Here is a 14139-nt window from a genome sequence, read left to right as displayed (position 1 = left end):
CAATGTAGTTCATCAATAGAAACAAATGTGTCACTCTGGTGGGGGACGTCGATAATGGAAAGGAGCAGGTGTGTATGGGGCCAGAAGGTATATGAAAACTATTCTTCTCAATTTTGCTGTGAAATTAAAACTGGTCTGATAACTAAAGTCTATTTAAAAAAACTACTGCAGCAAGAAAAAAAAGGAGTCTTATATATAATATAAGTAATATATAAGTAATATAGTAATATTATATATTACTATATATAATAATTATATATAGTAACAGAAAAAATGCTAATTGAATTTTAGATAACTGACATCTTGGTATCAAATTTCATTTTCGCATGTATTAGAAAAGTAAAGTAAGAACACTCAGGAGTTTGGGAGAAATAATAATTTTAAAATGTAGTCAAATGTTTACTGCAAGTGAAATGAGTAAGTCACAGTAATTTAATTAAAATATGCAAACCAAACAGGAATGATCTTTAGCAAATCTGACCAATATTTGGTGCAGAGATTTCAATGATCTGGATTCCCAAGTCTTAGGGAATAAACTGAATGAATTTAGAGTCACCATCAATTATTTCTGAAAGTGCATCTCAGACACCAAGAGATGCCAAAATATAGAAACAGGGGCAATAGCTATTAAAGGAGAAGAGAGCAAGACTGCCAATAATTGCCAATACTCTAGATTCCATGTCTACTAAAATAACGGAATTAAACCGTACCAGAAAATGTAACAAACCTTACGCACTAAGAAAAATTACAGAGAGGCAAGAGCAATTGTAGCTGAGGAATGGAAGTGCAAAAAAAAAAAAAAAAAAAGATCCAAGAGGAATGGACCACAGGAACTTGCATTGTGATGAAGAAGCTGGAATAAGCTGGTGAATAGCAAAGGGGAGTCATTTGACAACCTCGGTTTTTTCCCATGAAAATGACCCCTGCGATTCAAATTGAATATTTCAATGATAAGAAAATCTCATTTTATTTGGTTCGAATATGAAAACTTACTAGAAAATAAAGATGGCCGCCTTTTTTCCCTAATGCTAGAAGATAAAAATTATTTGAGTTTTCAGTAAATTCTTACAGAGATAGAAGCCAAGGTATCTCCTTATAAATGAGAGAAATTTAAAGAGGAATGCTAAGGATGTGAATTTCCTGGAGAATGTGTTATGTAACTAACAAACTGCGTGGGAGAGGAGTAATTATCACTTTAATTAATTAGGGCCCTGTTACAGCTCCCTTGTGAAAGATAATCCTTGATTAAAAGTGTCAGTATGTAAAAATATTGACTGATATTGAAATGTAAGAGTGTAAAATTTCAATTAATTGTGGAAAAGAAATTAGCTGGTGTTATCATTTACCAGTAGACAGTCATGATTGCCAGAAGGTATGGGGGCATACAAATAAGTGATTAGTTAACAATGGACATGTAAACAGGAACAGAATTATTCCAAGCAGGTTTATCCCTTAGGACATCTAACCTCTTTGGCCTTTTGTTTGTGCATCTGCAATGCAGAAGTTAAGGTTAAGTAATGGCAATTGTTTTGCAGAGGAAGGAAAGAGATATTACAGTATGAAATAGAAGGAGATCAAATAATGACATTTTACCAATACTTAATGTTTTCCTAATCAACAGAAATGTTGCAACATATGTATGTTATATAAGCATCAATAAATATTGTATGCCTTGGAAATTTCATACCTGAAAGCCTTGCTGAGACTTTTTCCACCTCTGTGCCTAGAAAGAGCTTCATAGTTATGAAGGCTCAAGGACTTTTAAATTCAAAGCCTATAAATTATACTAAGCCAGGAGGTTAGTTGCCAGGAGACAGATTCTAAAACTTCACCTAAGACTGATTCCTTTACCATGAAGTCTGTTTTCATGACTTCATTTTCTGAACACTGACTAGAAGTGAGATTTGCTTCTATTTCATTTTCTTCTCTCTCTCTTTTTCCTTATCAGAATTAGATGCCAAATAATATATTGGGATACCCTCTGAAAGAATTTCTTGTGGTATAGTAAACCAAAACAAAAAAACATTAAAAGCTGATCTTTGACCTTAGATGTGGGAATAATGCCGAAAGCCACATACTCACTCTTAGACCTAGAATAAATTGTTTAGTGTCAATAAGCCTCGGTTTCAAGATTTAGAAAGAAAAAGGAATAAATTTATCACATAGATTGGGCATGAGGTATAGAAACAATACATGTAAAGAAATGGCATAGGTTCTAAAATTTGGTAAACACTCAAAAAACAGCAGCTGTCATCTCATGGTTTTTGTTGCCATTATTATTGTCACAGAAGAGTATCTCACCCCAAATTCTGAAATTTCCCCTAATATGGATATAACTAGTCATGGAAAATATCCAGGCAGGCTTATTTTAAAGTAAAGCAAAACTGAGATTGCTTGTTTACTGTTGAATGATACCCAGTTGCCAGAGAGAATAGAAATTAAACCTGTATCATCTACCCCTCCTCCTGCCTTCACTACCTCCATCCAGCATAGCACAAAGAAAAATAAAGTCTTTATTATTTAGGCTTACATGTGAAGACATAACTGCCCCCTCCACTGATAAAATCTGATAGAAAAGTAATTTGGAGGATAAAGCAAGAAAACGGTAGGCATGTCTGGGAAACATGCTTTGGCCCTGGGGCTGCTCTTTATCTTCTCCCTAAAATGAAACCAAATGCCCTGATGCTCTCCAAAGAACACAATTAAGTAGAATTTTCTTATCACTTTCTATTTTCATGCTGGTTACCGTAGAAGCTCTTCCCTTTGTAATAGTGCCAAGCAAGGCAGAGTATTAGAAAGTCTTCATCTTGTTCAACAGTGTAAAACAGGGTGCGAAATGTATTTTTTTCTTTACCAATCAAATTATTCCGTGCTTATCTTTTATAGAAAGGAAGAAACCTTAGGCTTCAGGTAATTATTTAGCTCACAATCACATTCCTCCTAAAGAGATCCTTGATAGTTAATTAAATAAGAAATAACGGGCTTGTTTTCCAACGTGATTCTGTCTTGTTCATTGGCTTGGCATGAATGAGGAAGTGAGGAATGGCTTATTTGCTTTATTCAAACAGAAGAATCATCAGCATGACTAAGAGTGAACAATAACATCAAGAAAGGTCATTATAACTTTCTTATTCCTAGAGGAGGTATTGTATCCGCCTGTTACTTGGGATCATCATAGTGCAACAACATTTTGCAACAATGACAGTGAAATGTATCAGCATTAACATTTAAGACAATTCTCTGGCTTTCCCTGACTCCTCCACTAGAGTTGAGAAAGAAGAGGAAGAAGTCCAGGTGCTTGATCCAGCTACATTAATAATAATAATCCACATAGAACACCAGATAGAAGAATGCAGAGAGGAGCTCTGGAATCATGAAGATATATATGATCTGTGAAGATATTAAACTAATGAAAGGAATTTAAGAAGAAAAAAATAAAACAAGAAATAGAAAAGAAATCAAGTACTTATTTCTTAAATAGCTGAGACTGATTTAACTCCAAGGATATATTGTATGCAGATGGGACTGTGTCCCATGTAAACACACAGGTATCTAGGTTTCCTCTACATTGAAAGATATGCTTCTTAATCTATAGCTGTCCTGAATTGTTATTCATTGTTCACACTAGAATTTGCCTAACAAATCAAAAAGTCTCTGGCTACAACAAAGCTCTCCATCCCAGCCCTAATGGAAAACACATATGGTACTATTGGCAGTGACATTTGAGTTATACATCCTATCTTCTTTCCTCTTTGATGCCTTTTACATTCCAATTCATCAATCTGTTATTTAAAATGTAGTCCTGTGATTTCCCACCTCAGTATCATGGAAGGGGCTTCTTAAAAATCTAGATTCCTGGGCCTAACTCCCAGCCTGACTCAACATCTTTACAAGAGGAATAAAGTATCTCAGATAATCCAACCTGTGAATTAATCTCTTTTAAATGACTTCTTAGAAGATAATAGTTATTTACATAATTCATAATCTTATCATTTAAAGCACTATATATGTGGTGACTATGAATATTGACTTTTGAAAAAGTGGGCCCAGTTCTGCCACGAGGTCAATATTCAAGGGTATTTAGGATTCTCAGCCTCAGAAAAGAGAGGTCCTGCTTTTCTGAGCTCAATAAATACAGATAGCTTCAAAAGACTGCCTTGCTACCATAGTTTTTGTTGTGTATTTGCACTGATCTTAAAAATGTAGATCCTCAGTTTTATTGTTGCTGTTACTCATTGTCCGTGTGCTGGAAATTTGAACTTAAACTAGCACTTAGCCTATGAAGTTGCCTACAACTTCTTTGATACAATAAAATGGAGGGGTACTATTCATATCTATGGGGTGGCACACTATGCAATAAAATAGTAAAATTATTTTGAAAATAGAAAGTGATTTTAAAAATTCCACTTAATTGTGTTATTTGGAAACATCAGGGCATTTGGTTTCTTTTTAAAGAGAAGATAAAGATACAAATTTAAGTGTATATTGCCATCATTTATAAAATATGGCCTCTATTCTCACCTCAAATGTATCCCTAACAAGTTCTAGCTGTTACTCTACTACCAGCACCAGATAAAACCATCCAAGTTGCCTAGCATTTTTATAAGTTAACTCCTTTTGTAAATAATTTGTTTTTTAAAATACAAATACCCATGACTTCACCTTCCAAAACACATTGCTATGAATAATAAGGGCCAAAAATGTCATTATTATTATATTGATTAGGCATATAAAAATAACAGGCATATACTGAGCACCTAGTGGGTGCCAGGTGAGGCACCTGGCTGTGAAAGATTAAATGAGATAGAGGATGTAAAATATTCATTAAATTCATCATATTATATCATACCTTTTCATGAGTATTATTATTAGTTTGAGGAAGGGCTAGATTATAAGTGTGAAGCTTATCATTACCTGTTGGTAATAATAATAAATTCCATGAAGAGGAGGCAGAGGAGGAGGAGAATAAAGGGGAAATAAATATATTGGCCAGTAGTTATTTAGCATGTACACCGTACCAGTCATTACACTACACTATGTATATGTACACTCAGCTATGCATATGGATTCTCTCCTTGTGCAGTGGGAGGATGAAGAAATGCCTGGGAGAAAGATGGTTGGCAAAACAGCTCTGATCAGCTATGGAAGCTCTTATGTGGATTTGATTTCAGGGTTTATCCTAGACAGTTGAGAAACACTGAAGAATTTTTAACAGGAGAATGACATGTTCAGATTTGCATTTTAGAAAGGTCACTTTGGCAGTGTGAGGAGTAGCTTGTACTAGAGAAAGACTGGAGAGTGGGAGGCCGGTTCGAAGCATGTGGCTCTGGTGATAGTTCATGTGAGAGGTGCGAAAGGTCTGAAGAGATGCCTGGATGGAAAGAGGGGGATGGATTCTAGGGAAGCCTCTCAGGGAACAGATTTAACCTGGGGACTGATGAGAGGGCAGCAGTGGAATTTGGAGTGAGAAAGAAAGAAGATATGTTTATATCATATCAACCTCACTTCTAGTTTTCCATGTATTTAGGGATTAACAAAAATGGGCAGCTTGAGATGATTATTCACACAATCATGTAAGTAAGAGTAAAACTTCTGCGTTTCTCATCTAACAAATATCTCCACTCTGTTTTTCTTTCTCATGTGTATGTGTGTGTGTGTATATATATACCTATATATATTATGCATGTGTGTATATATGTATATGTATATATGCATATGTATACATATATATATCCAGCAAGAAAAATGTTTCCATTCTAAAGATAGAAAACTTCCATTTAGAAGTCTTAAAGACTTAAATGTACAAAATATTCTGACTATCCTCCCAGGGATATCTCAGTGGCATCTCTTTGTCTTCCATAAGAACATTTTCATAACAATGTTAAACATGTAAGGATATAAATATCCTTCCCACCCCTTTGCCGTAACTGTATACATAGTAAACAACATTTGACATGCCCAGACAACAAATGTATTCTACTAATCTCTTTGCTTAAAAACATATTAATTCAAAGTCCTTCTTGCTTAGGTCCAGTTGAATTTTTGATTGAAATTGAAATTCTCCCTAAGCTTTAAAAAGGATGTCCTTGTCCTATCCAATCCAATGTGCTTCCAGTTATTGAACACCAGAGGGCATCATTCAGTGAAAGCTTGGATTTGGGAGGGAAGAGGGGAGAGGGAAGGGGGCAGAGAGAGAGGCAGGGGGCATGGGGGAAGACAGAGAGAGAAAAAAAGAGAGAGAGAGACAGGAGGAATTCCATTACTAATGAAAGAAACTGAGAAAACCGAGTTTTTAGTGTGTACCCTTATCTACCATGAAACATTACCATGGTAACAGCACCAGTTAAGATGATTGTATATTTAGGTCATAGTATAAAAGAAGGAGCTAGAACATGTGAAGAAAAAAAAGAGAAATAAATAAAGTAAGACAAAGATATATAAAGAGTGGAAAGAGGCAAACCAACTGGAACCTACCTCATTCTTTGCTAATAGCAGTTTACAAAGTAACATTTTACTTTTCAAAGCACATGTGGATAGTAAATACTAATTAAAATTAAATGGAGCCATTGAAATTCAGAATCCTAAGTGCCAACAATCTTATAGAACAAGAGAACTCATTTAGCATGAAAAAATGAAGAGACAACTAGACTGGGACTGGGATGTGTGTGTTCTTATGCAGTTCTTGGTTAGCTGTGTCACCTTGAAAAAGTCTCTTGATCTGCTTCCTATCATGAGCTCAGCTGAATGGTATCAAACTTATCTTTTATCACTTTGCATCAGACAAAAGAACTTCTGTTTAGTAATGTCTTAGTATTGCTGAGAGGTGAAAATGGCATCTGCCAAAATTTTAGTGCCCTTGTTTACCTCTGACAGAGGCAGTCACTGACTAAACAAAACAAGCATGTGCCAACTAAGAACCTATTCAGCTCTGCATCTTCTTTGCTTGAGGTTTAGGGGATCTAACAAAAACATGCAAAGTTGAATTAACAGATGGGGAGAACATCATTGAACTTCTGAATGCCACACTTTTGTTTTCCCCAAACACAGGGAAAACAAGTGCCACAGCTAGTTATAGAGAGCCAATCGACACACTATAAGAACTAAGACTGTGGAGTCCAACAAGCTTGTGTTTGAATCCAGGGGCTGCAACTTACTAGCTGTATCGTCTTGGGTCATTATCAGACCCCTCTGAATGCTGGTTTCTTCCTGTGGAAAATAACATCTACTACATAGGATTGTTGCAGTGATAAAATGAGAAAATTGATTGCTGTATTAACTCATTCAACAAAGATCTAATATGTTTCTTAGGTATGCCTGGCTGTATTTTAAGTCAGAGTCTAAAGCAACTGACAAAACAGAAAATATCATATGGGAAAATGCTTAGAATAATGCCAGGGACTTAGAACATACTCAGCAAAAATACCTGTCTAAGGAAAGGTGACTTGCATCTCTTTCCCCACACACCACCTCCACCACATAGGCCAGCTGAGCTGTGGGACATGCAATCAGTACACTTATGCCATTTATCTTAAATGAGAGAGGTCCTGACGCCTGCTCAATGAACCAAAGGTGGGCATAGTGGGTACAGGAAACAAAAGCGGGTTGTTAGTAGTCACAAGGTAGACATTGGTGGTATTCGATACATAGGAGTCTATTGAGAACTATGCCACAGGGAGTCCATGTCATAAAATCTCAAGCAAGTCAAATATAAGTTTAAATAAGGAAAACAGTTCTTCAAGAGAACTGTGTGGCAAAATGTTTCTGTCAGCCTCTATCCTATTGAGTAAAGTGGGAAAAGTTTAAGGCAGGATTGAGAATGGTGTCTGGGTGGTCATGTGAAGATAATAGAAGGGGTTCGCTCACATATGCATAGTCTAAACAAAGACTGACATCAGTGATGGAGTTTGAATCCAGCACAATTATTGATATACCCACAGATTCTTGCCCTCATTTGTCTCTGTTCCATTCCCTCTTCATTTCCTTTTTATTCTAATTTCTCCTCTTCTCCCTCTTTTGTCCTTGCTTTAAATTTACTCATTGTTGCAGGTCAGAGAGACATATGACTCCTAATTAGCCAGCCTAGCTTCCATTGAAGACAGGTCATTCATGCTTTTTGTGCCTTCCCCACCTGCCAGCAGACTGGGACTGTTGTTTTCTTTGGACTTCTGAAACCACCCATTCCTATTGGCCCTGGGAATGGCTGCTCTGGAATTGGAATTGCAATTGGAAAATTGTCCAGTAAAGACACATCCGGATGCTTGACTACATGGACTTTCTGGGCAATGAAGGGGATAGGGCCAATTTAGAGCAATATAGTTTTTTTTTGTTTGTTTTTTAACATGAAGACAACAGTCTAAGCCTCCCAAAATTGAGGGACTGTGGGAACTCACTCCAAAGGGACTTTTACTGGTATTTGACCTGCTAGTTCTTTCCACATCTGTCTCTGAAGTTAGTTGAGAGCTGAAAACATGCCCTTTGGGTTCCCTTTTACTGGAACTATGACAGTATTCAAATATGCCTATTTGCTCACTCCAGTTCGCCTCCAGGCACCCTCAAGCACCCTTCTGCAAACAAACATGCCTCTTTATTTTATAGGAAAACGAAGCATCTTTCAGGCAGTCTAGCTCTGGGAATTTGGAGTCCCAAAACTTTCCCCCATTCCCATCCCACCTCATTCACAGAACTTTATTTTAAAATGGTAAACAAATTTGACTGGAGTTCTCACCTCTTTTTAGGGTCAGCTTAAATTTTTTAAGTTTTAATTGGCATTATTGTCTAGCCCAGGAAAACAAATAGAGTCAATAGGAAGTTGCTTATCTATTGTATTGCTGCAACCTAGAACACATTATTGATAATAGTAATAACAATAACAATTCACCTGGCATTAATTTATTACTTCTGAGTCCTCAGCTGCCAAGCCTGCAAAGCTGGGACATTGTTGGCACAAAATTCTTCCATTCGTTTGACAAGTCTCAAAAGTCCACTTTCTGAACTGCAGCCGACTACAGTTCCCAGCTTAAAATTGTCTCTTGGCCAAGTCAACTGTTTTTACTTCTGTGATCATCAGTGCCTTTATTATTACCTCCCCAATAATGGCACAGGTATGCCTGTTTGTGGCTTGTGTTTAAAGATATCATCATCTCTATTTTTTTCTTATCAATGAAAATGCATATATTTCCTATCATATGGTTCCACATTTTTATCGATTGCTCACAAATTGCAATGCGCGGCCTTTGCCGCGCAATCCCGAGTTCATTACTCTGGAGTTTATTAAAAGCTTCATTTTGAGAGCCCCCTGAATCGGAAACGGCAGGATTGTCAGAAGCGAAGAGAAGCGCTGGCGCATCCCAGCACCAGGCATCGAACTTCCCTGGGCAGGATGGAGAAAAGCTGCCGCCCGCGGGTGGGCTGCTGGCGGGGACGCCCAGCGGCGGGGCGGGGCGAGACAGGGGCGGTCTGCAGCGCTGCAGCCGCAGGAGCCCTCAGGGCTCCGCAAGCCCGGCCGGTTTTCCCCAGAGTCTCTCACCCCTCGTGCCTAACCCAGTTCCAGTTTTCAGAAGGCCTTTAGGGTTGTCCCAAGGTTTCTCTCTGGAGTCTAGGTTGACTCCCCTCTCCACCCTCTGAGCCCTGCTTGGGCCATGGCCATGACCCTGGCGGTGGCTGCAGGCGCCCCGAGCTGTGGAGCAGGGTCTGCGCGCCAGAGCTCTGGAGGGCGTGTGGCAGAGCGTGGGGACTGGTCGTTGTGTGCTTGTGTCTCTGGCTGCGTGTACTAGGGGAAGGGCAAATCACACGGCTGCCACATACCCACTGCCACCCAGCGCTAAGAAAAGAGCAGGAAAAACAAAACAAACAAAAAAGAAAAGAAGAAAGGGAAATAGAAAGTCAATGTGGGGGATTCCGGAGCTTGAGGAGTGGAAGGCGCCGCATTCTTCTTGGCTCGCGGCGCCGGGGCTGGAAGACTTGGAGCCCTGGGTGGCCGCCGTCACAGACGTGCTGTGGCGATGAACTGACCTAAGGATGTGGGAGGGCGGTCTGGGTGAAATGTCCACCGACAGTTCTGCTGGCATTACGCGTTTACCTCCAATTCTCTGTTCTCCTCCAGCCTCTCTGCCCCTGGCGACCCTCCCTGCTGGTATTTCCGTATATGCAAGAGCCTTGACAACATCGCCAGGGACTGGCGGGTCGGTGGACTCTGCCTGGGACAATTTTGTGTCTCGGGGCAACCTCGAGGTCGGCGATGAGCAGGAAGATAGAGAAAGGGATGCGGGTGCTGGAGGCCGACGGAGGCAAAGGGTGTGCCGCCGTGTGTGTTCTTAATTCTGGGGAATTTTCACCTCTCCCGGAGGAGTCTCTACTTACCCCGTGAGGGGCCCCAGGGGCGCCCGGCAGCGCGCATAGGTGGAATTTCTGCGCGTCTACCGGTACCAGGCATGGACCTCACCTGTCCGGGTCCGAGAGCTACAAGTTAGCGGCGATTGCCTGGGACCTCAGGTGCGGACTGCAAGGGACATTCTTGGGGGGAGGGGGAAGGCGTACAGCGGTCCCCAATCTACGACCCCGGGGACTACCGGGGCGGTTCAGGACCCGTTGTGAGTTAGGTGGCAAAGCCCAGGCACAGTCTGGTACCTCATGAGCTTCGGGCTGAGACCTTGTCCCCTAGCCACGGCGGACAGTCTAGCTCCTGCGAGGGGCTAAAATAGAATAGGATTGCAGAATGCTTCCCTCTCCTTTGTCTTGGGACCCTTTCCCCCATTCTTAATGCTTCTCCTCCTTGGCCATGACCCGGAGACCGCAATGGGAAACCTCTCCAGCCCCCGAGGGCTGCTTCGAAAGCGGAGCCGGGGGACAGCCTGGAGCCCGGGCGAGCCGGGCCTCCATCCCACACGCACAGAAGACGCGGTCAGACCCCAGCAGGAAGGAACCCGAGGGGCGGGAGGGACGAAGCTCTCCTTGTCTTGTCCATGGCCGCATCTGGAGTGGGTGGCGGGAGGGGGGGCGGCAACAGTAGAGGGAATGGGGGGCTGTTGGGAACGATGCCGGGACAGCGCGGCTCCGAGGCTGTTTTCGCCACATTCGGCTGGACTCAGTGACCCTCGGAATCGTAGGGGTACCCCGCCCCGCGCTGTGCCTCATTTGCCCCTTCCTTCCATACCCGCCATCACTGCCCCCAACCCTCCAAGCCCCAGGATCCAAAGTTTCCGTTTGAGAATCTGCACGTGGGGAGGACCTCCCTCCAATTCCCCCAAGCCCCGACCCCTGAGCGTCCGGTTTGGGGGGATATGAAGGAAGAGAACCCCTGGTGCCAGGGTCCTCGGAGTGGGTAAGCGGAGAGCTGCACAGCGCGGGGCCCTTACCTGTCGCTGGTTTCGCTCCAGTTGCCTCCCCGGCTGCGAGGTGGTGGAGGCTTGAAGGAGCGAGGAGCCCTTTGTGGGTTCAGGGCCGATCCGCCCGGGCTGGAGCTGCGCACCGCTTAGAGTCCGAGGCCAGCCGCCGGTTCTCTTTCTCCCTTGATCTTGCAAAAGAAAAGGAAAAGATTAGTTGATGCCGAGACACTGGAGGGGTGGGGCGGGAGAGGCGGGAGAGGCGGGAGAGAACCGACCCAAAGGCTCTGGCGAGAGCTGCGGGGCTGGCGCGCTTGCAGGCAGAGTCACGCACCCCACACTCGTCTCAGCCACTTGGCTAGTCTGTGACCTGTTCGTGGTTTAGACTGGAGTTAAATTGACGCTGCCCCCGCCCTCCACGCCAAACCACTAAAGGAGAAGCAAACAAGACTTTCAAACCTGGCTTTCACGAAGAGCCTGGAGACCAAAATAGAACGGAGACCTGGATGCCTCGGCGAGCTGGGTTGGATTCATTTCTTCACCAAAGTGCTTGGGGAAGTAGGAATTAGTTTTGGGGAGGCAACACCTATTCCGGTATCTCGGCGATTTCCTGGTGAAATCTGCGATTGCCAGGCTCTGGCCAACCGGCAGCCTGGAGCGTGTGAGTGTGTGTGTGTGTGTGTGTGTGTGCGCCCGCGCGCGCTCCGTAGGTCTTTGCGCCCGGGCGCCTTTAGTACAGCAGGAGAGCGTGTCTGTATTCGTGCGTGTGTGTTCGATTAGCTGCAATGGACGGACAGTTTCTGGAGAGAACATTTACAATTTTCTTTCAGTATGACAGGATTAGTTGCTGTTGAAGGCTCTCCCCCAATGAAATCTTCTGTGCTCTCTGATTTGGCGGTTCTTCTGAGCAAATATGACAGCCTTTTCTCCAGGCTCTTTTTCGCTCCTCTCCATTTCCATCCCCAGAGCCCAGCTCTCCATCTGCAATTTCCACATCAGAACCACCCCCAACCCCGAGTCCCTTCCCTGCAAGTGTGTGAGTGCTACAAAGGTGACATGGCATATTGGGAAGAACGCAGTATTGCCTTTTGATTGTCGGAGATACTTAAGCTCTGTTTATTCAGGTGGGAAAATGTTAGACTAAACCCCCTATGCTTTGTAAATATATAATTGTACTGAACTATTCACATATTGTTTATTTCTTTGGAGCGTTGACAAATGTATTCGAAGGAGAAGTAATTTTTTTTCTCTTATTTTAAACATGAGACAGTGACCATGTTTTCTTCACCTAATGGGCAGTAGACTACAGAATACACACACACACACACACACACACAAAATATATATATATACAGAATATATATATGTACACACACATACACACAGAATATATATATATATATATATATATATATATATATATATATATGTTTGATGCTTCAGGGAATTTGTGATCTCCATGAAAAAAAATTAGGATGCAAACTTTCTGTGTTCAGACCTGCCTCTGATGTTTATTCCTTTATTTTAATGAGAAATTTCTTCCAATAATTGTATCCATTAGTTTTTAGATACTAACCTCATTTGACAAAAGTACAATGATAGGATTCTAAAGTGTAGCTGAGGCCAAAACTTGCTTTTGTAAAGGCATATGTGTATGTGACTATAACATCGATATATATTACATAGGCTGTATTTTTTCTCATCCAACTTCAATCAAATAAAGAGCAAGAAGTGGAAACTTTAAATTAAATAGCCCAGAATTGGACATATCACTTTTTGGGTCACAGGGATAGCCAAAGAGCAAGTTAAAGATACATTGATATAATATAATATGGTCAATTAAGTTGTTAAGTTCTTGATGTCCAGGGCTTTGCTAGGTATTAAAGGGCATCCAGAATAGCAAAATCCACCGCTCCTGTGTTTTTATAGGCTTCTATTCCTATTGACAAGAAAAGACACTTCATATGAAACATCTATGTAACAGTTGACAATCTAATGATTAATTTTATAGCAATGTAAATTTATTGATAAATGGAAATGCTGTAGCTGAAAGTTTCTGCCCTTTTTGTTAACTCATAGCTATCACCAAGCAGGACCTGACACAAAGTTGATTTTGCTTGATTGAAGTCATCCTAAAATATAGCATTATAATACTGTACCTCTGCCTTCAACCTCCATACTCACATCCCACCATCATTGGGTGATTATAAGATACCTGTGAGAAAATCAAAACAGCCCTGCTAAGTCTTGTTCTCAGCCTCTCCCAGCATTTGTTCCACTACATTAAATATCTGATTTTGTCATTTCTCCTCTCTTAGACACTCTTTTCAGAATGAATTCACATTTTCCTTTTTTACTCCATTATTTCTGTCTACTGAGCCTCCATAAACCCATGAAGCTGCTTGAGTCTTTTGGAACACTCACAGACACACACCCATGAAAGCAAAATAGTGAGGAGAAATAGATCCCTGATGAGCAACAGACAGGAAAACCCAGTGATTTGTTACTCTTTTGTTCCTTTACATCATTAAGAACACTAAGCCCCCTTTTACTAATAAAACTACACATTCCAAATTAAGCAACAAAATAAATAATCAATGAAAGCAAATGAATATTTTTCTTAAACCTCAATAAAACAGAATCCGTGGGTGACTGAAGTGCTATGTTTAATAGAAGTCAGTATACTTAAGGTCTTTTGGAGAGGAGCTGCACAGGGAAGAATCATTTTTAGCAAACAGTCATCAATTATGTCCATTTTCTTTTAGAACACATCTTTATATAGACTTGTAACTCTGCCATTCACTGTGATTTGGGAGAA

General features: G+C 41.2%; 1 protein-coding gene across 4 annotated transcripts in view; it reads right to left on the bottom strand.

The window, feature by feature from the left end:
- The window catches only part of CHRM2 (cholinergic receptor muscarinic 2), a 157304-nt gene extending 145188 nt beyond the window's left edge, over positions 1 to 12116 (bottom strand). For 2 of the 4 annotated variants that reach the window (XM_005550871.5, XM_005550869.5), the window contains exons 1-2: positions 11781 to 12116; positions 11355 to 11512 (exon numbers count right to left, since the gene is read on the bottom strand). The gene's annotated coding sequence lies outside the window, so the exon portion shown is untranslated. Of the gene's footprint in view, positions 1 to 11354; positions 11513 to 11599; positions 11689 to 11780 lie in introns of those variants that run through there. The other 2 variants (XM_005550872.5, XM_005550870.5) reach the window with 1 other exon arrangement.
- Positions 12117 to 14139: the final 2023 nt, after the last annotated feature.

This window comes from Macaca fascicularis, chromosome 3, assembly GCF_037993035.2.
Source record: "Macaca fascicularis isolate 582-1 chromosome 3, T2T-MFA8v1.1".
Classification (NCBI taxonomy): domain Eukaryota; kingdom Metazoa; phylum Chordata; class Mammalia; order Primates; family Cercopithecidae; genus Macaca; species Macaca fascicularis.
The sequence above is the reverse complement of the archived record's forward strand: the minus strand, read 5'-3'. Positions and strand labels throughout refer to the sequence as shown.